Source organism: Juglans microcarpa x Juglans regia, chromosome 5D (genome assembly GCF_004785595.1).
Source record: "Juglans microcarpa x Juglans regia isolate MS1-56 chromosome 5D, Jm3101_v1.0, whole genome shotgun sequence".
Classification (NCBI taxonomy): Eukaryota; Viridiplantae; Streptophyta; class Magnoliopsida; order Fagales; family Juglandaceae; genus Juglans; species Juglans microcarpa x Juglans regia.
This window is the reverse complement of record NC_054602.1, coordinates 3,071,642-3,077,670: the sequence shown is the minus strand read 5'-3', so window position 1 is coordinate 3,077,670 and position 6,029 is coordinate 3,071,642.

The following is a 6,029-nucleotide window of genomic DNA, read 5'->3' as shown; positions in this document are numbered from 1 at the left end:
GAGTTACTGAATCATTGTGATGTAGACTGTGTGAAGGAGTGGTACTGATCATGTGCCATCACAGCTCACAGGAAAGATGGCGATTCTCCAGCCAGACTTTGAAGCCAAATTCCCCATTCAAAAGATGATCAACACTTCAAGATTAAATCCTAATTGGTGAGTGTTTTTGTGAGGCTAAGATTGTTTTATGGTTCATAATTTGAAGCGGGGGAGGGGGTGTGGAAGAAGCAAAGCGCTGAGATAAATCTATGACTTGTGCTACTCTCACAGCTACGTCAGTTCTGCTTACTAATCAGATTTTTATTTCATATTAGCTATAGCGCTGGCTATTCAATCTCTTATTATTGTACTAGTTGTCGTGGATTAATGGGTTTTGAAGTGCTCATTGACAGACACAACCTAGCTAGCTAGCTATATCCTCATGTTCTTGTAAAAGATAAACCAGTACTGGTGCCACCTTGAAATGGAGTACGTTGATTATAAGGTAGGGTAGCTGCATGCATATATAAAAAAGCAATATCATTTGGAGAGATCATGAATACTTAATTTAAAGCTTCTGTAGCAGTCAAAAGTGTCAAAATCCAAGTTCGAGCTGGAGGGTTTCTTTTTGTTAGGTAATTCAACTAGCTAGCAAGCAAGCCACATATATTTTGGCCCTTCTTCATTTGATGCCTGCCAGGCCATGACTTTGCTTGGTCTCTGACAAAACATACATCATTTTCGATCGAGATCGAAGGATTAAATGCGACTGTCCCTTCAAGCAGTTAGGAAATTCAGATGGACATCATAAGAGTAAAGCGCAGAATGCATGTTCTGATTGTTACACAAGCTGGCCTGCCTGCCGGATCAAGCAATTTAATTTATAACGAGTCTGATCAATCATTATATTCTTAACTCGTCTATGCTTTTCATGCCTTTTGTACTATATATATATATATATTTTTTAACCCCAAGTGAAGTACTACTACTACGTACTACTCGATCGATTCTATCCTAAATCATCAACCCTTAAGATTATTTGTTTTACTTATAATAATTATTTGTCCCACTTGGTGATGTGTGTGTATGAATTAGTTGATCAGATGAATCCGCCATGCATTTACTTTTATAAGCTCTCGATCCAGGTTCTGCTTGCCTAGTACTAATTTAATTACATGATTAACTAGGATTCAATATTATAATACGATCGATAAAAGTTACAACGTCCCACAACCTCTGACCTGAGATATTCGATAATGAATTAATTAGTGTGCATGTAGAGCAGAATGCAAATGCCTAGCTTGGGCAGGTAAAGTTCGTATTCAGGTTTTTGACAACAAATTCTATATAAAAAATAAGTGATCTGTGGGGAACAACGATTTAAAATCACAAGGCAATTACCAAGTCGGCAATACAACATATGTACTGATGAGATATGTTAGAATATACCGAAAGAAAAATAAAAATAAAAACAAGCAATAGTAGTCGGAGGTTTATCTATTTTTGTGGTGATTTTGCATGGGGATTTGCAAATTCAGGGAAAAGATGTTTGGAAGTTTTAGAACAAGACATGGACTTGGAAACTCAATGTGGTGTTTATATATATATATATATATATATATATATATATATAGACATGATCTTGCAAGTTACAATGCAAGCTGCACACTCGTGCTGTCTTGGAAACTCAAATAAATAAAAGCATATATATATGTACGTATGTATGTGAAGCATGGGATGATCTCTGGTCAACACACAACTCCGGCCTTTTACTAGATGTTAGATTTTGTTCCCTTTTGATCCCTACATTTGTTTAACATTTAATTTTACATTAATCACAAACCCAAATGTATATAGTGCTTCCCCCACTCCATGCATGTTATCCACACACTGGAATTCCGCTAAGATGTTGGGTTTCCTCGTCGAGCTGCTAATTGTTTACAAACCCCAAAGCCCATGAATTTTAAAGCAAAGTAGGGGCTATGAACACAGAGAGAGAGAGAGAGAGAGAGAGAGAGAGGTACTTTATAATTTGGCTGTTTGCAAGATAACTTTTTTCATGGCTTTTGTCGTTTAATTCAACCAAAAGAGCATAAAGAAGATCTTTTGGGCTTCGTGGCCATACACAATTTATATTTTATGATGCGTACGTACTTATTATTGAAATGCAAATAATGGGTGTGGGGGGATATATTGTATTAATTTGCTTTGGGTAATGATACTCTTGCAATCGGTTCACTACTCTTTTACTACTTAAACTATATTTAAAATTTTTATTCTTTTACCATTTTTTTAAAGTATTTTTTTAATATTCTTAATCATTAAGAAAAAATTAAAAAAATATATAATTTTACTAATAGTCATTTTCTTAACTATTAAGTAAAATAAAAAAATTAAATAAAAAAAGAGTAGTAAATAGATAGTAGGAAGGTAGTAATTCTATCATTTTTCATTTGTTTTTCCTGAATGGTTGCTTGTATTAATTTCCTTCTCATGAATCTGCTTTATTTATTGTTATTTTTTTTACACATCACATTAATATTACAGATCAGTGTGATTTAGTCAAATAAAAACAGATGTAATTTAAGATAAAAGTGGTACTACGTACTGTAAAATATTTCATCATCCAAAACCTTTTTACACAAATTTTCCCCCATATCGATCGGTGGTTAATTGCCTTTACGTTGAAGGAAAAGAAAGAATTAGAAAGTGATTGGTTGTGTAGAGTACAGAATGTGATAAAAGTGTCACTAGTGTGATTTAACACACACGCATTCATTCAAGTATATAAATCAGTAAAGCCTAGATTTAATATATATATATATATATATATATATATTCACGTATCTAGAATTTATTAGATGCTCTTAAAGTATAGATCATGACGATAAGATTCACATCAATCCTATCACAACATATATAATTAAAATTAAGTAAGCAAGTATCAATTTTAATTGAAATTACAACATCATGGGATGAATATTAGTACCACATGATGTCCCTATTCTGAAAATACTAGCCACAAATTTAAGAGAACATACCTATATATATATATATATATATATGTACTATATATGCAACAAAATGGTCCCTTCGATCGCTTTCCCTTTTATAATATGATCAATGACCTTTCCCGGCCTACCTTGTCACAAGCATACCTCATAAAACACACGCAATAACCATGCAAGTGATCACAGGAAAGTGCCCCATATATGCATAAGATCAGTTAATTTCCAACCAGGGAGTAACGTAACACGACTTTTGAGATATGGATCGAGCATTTCTGCACGCATTAGCAACAAAGTTTTGATCCATCTTTACTTGTTTTTATAACATATATATATATATATATATATAGTTAGGATTATAGCTATCCCCCTTAAGAAATGCACATGATTAATTTGAAGTACAGATCAATTTGATAATTAGGAAATACAAAGAGAACTGCTAGTGATCAGAGATCGATGATTGATCATGAGCTGTATATTTGGGGATTCAATTCAAGAAACATGAAACAGTAGTACCTCATGACTAGAAAATATGCAGTACTAGTACTACGAAGTTCGAGGCAACAAGCAAGATAAAATACATATAAGTAATGACATTCGTTGGGTTGTGGCCGCAAGTAGAAAGCTGCCTCTCACATAAAAGCAAGCTGGCCGGGGGTCATGAGGTTTGAGCACAGGTATAATTAATTTAATTCCAGCTGTAGTTGCTCGATCAATTCGAATAAATGAGAAATTAAGTTCATGATTGTTTTAATTTTTCATCATTAATCTTTGATCAACTTGAATTATTGATCAATAAAATGATAATGAGATCAGTAAGTAGGTAGTGGTGGTCATGAACATGATTAGGAAGCGCTAGCTAGCTGCTAGGCAAATTGTGGGATCGAAGACGTAGTACATGATGGAGATCTATATGTATGAACTTTAAAGGGTTGGTTTGATTTGATTATGCAGTTTAGATGAAATGAGATGAGATATTTTGTTGAGAATTGAATAAAATATTATTAGAATATAATTTTTTAGCATTATTTTTATTTTGAGATTTGAAAAAATTGAATTATTTATTATATTTTATGTGAAAGTTTAGAACAATTATAGTGATGAGATGAGATAGTTTTATTTATCTAAACCAAGCCTAATTTGATGCATGCTGGTGTATACGTTTGATAGAAACAAAACAAAACGGCAACTGTTGTGTATGGTACCAAAAGTAAATGTAGCCAAATGATATAGTACGTACATCTGATACTACATAATATTCGATTAAACTATTTGTAAAAAAGTCATAGTATACGGAGATAGAAAACAGTGATCTAGATATGCATGGAGAAAATGAAATTAGGTGGCCTCTTCCAGCTATATCCTTGTATTATATATATGGCTACAAGAAGATTGTTTGGAACAGTATTATGGGGACTGCGACAATCTCTTGAGGTCGCAGTTGGGCGGGCAGACCAGTACTACTGCGCGCGCGCGCACCAATGGAAATGTTGGCCTCATTGAAACTCTAAAATCATAGTTAGTTTCTTCATGTCCCAGCTGCATAGATCATGTCCTACTCTCTATGATATATATATATATATGATGCACACAATATTCTTTTACCCTGGCCTCTTGCTTGGGATGGGTGACATCCTCCAAAGAACGCGTGCTTTCACAAACAGTAACCTTTTTCTTCTTCTTCTTTTTTTAGTTTATTTTTGAAACAATGGTGGATTGTTTCAAAAATATAATATATATATATATATATATATATATACACACATTTGTGGTAGAAACAAATTGCAAAATCATCTGTATATATACGAAGAGAGAATGGGATTTGGGTTGAGAACATATTTATTTATTGAGTTAAAGAATATATATTAAGAGAAACAGATATAATATGTGGACCTTACTGCATTAAATATTATATTAAGCACTATTTGGATAATGAGATGAAATAGTTTTAAATGAAAGTTGAAAATTAAATAAAATATTAGTATAATATTATTTTTTAATATTATTATTATTTTAAAATTTAAAAAAGTTAAATTATTTATTATATTTTGTGTGAGAATTTAAAAAAATTGTAATGATGAGATAAGATGAGATGAAACTATTTCTGTATTCAAATAGGATTTAAATGTTGCTTGCAGAGTCCACATGATCTTGTGTTTATCTCCCTTCAATTATATATATAAGATATTAGAGACAAAATTGTAGGAAATCTCAATTCACATTTTGGATGGTCTTACCATAACGACTATTGATGATGTCTTCATATGATACTGGATTTACTCACTTTTTTTAAAAAGAGTATGCAAGACTTGTATACTCTAAAATTACAAATATTATTTCTATTTTATATTTAGTTCATCTAATTAATGCTTTTATGTTGGTCCTTAATTTAACAATATTGGAGGACAAGGTAGGTGCATGCATGCGATGATGCACCGCATGTCATGTCCATGATCAAGTGAATGCCATAAGGTATTCATGGGCTGATCTGGATGTAGCAGTATTATATATTAATGGTACTGGCCCTAGCTGGCCCGGTGTGACAACCGCAGAATAAATAGTAGTTACAGTATATTGTTGCAGTATATTGAGTACTAACTATGTTACTATTTCTCATGATCATTTAATTGTTTGCTGCCAACGCAAGAATTAATGTGTCCGACTGATCATGAATACACATTCGAATTGCTGGGCAAAATGGAAATACGAATACGGAAACCTAAATGGCCTGCATGGCGCATATATATATATATATATATATATATATATATATATATAAAATATAAAAATGAATAATTTTATGTATAATTGTAAAGTGTGTAAATATCGTGTAATTATTTTAAAAAATAGTGAGATATACTATTAAAATATTAATTTTTTTATGTGGATCTCATAGTTAATCACTTTTTTTCAAAACGATTATATATGCAGCAGTTATACAATTCATAATTACAAATATATTTTTTCTATAAAAAAAATTTTATGCACAGTTATTTTTGCGTGTTCTTTATGCACTCTACTGATCTAATTGACTAAAATAAT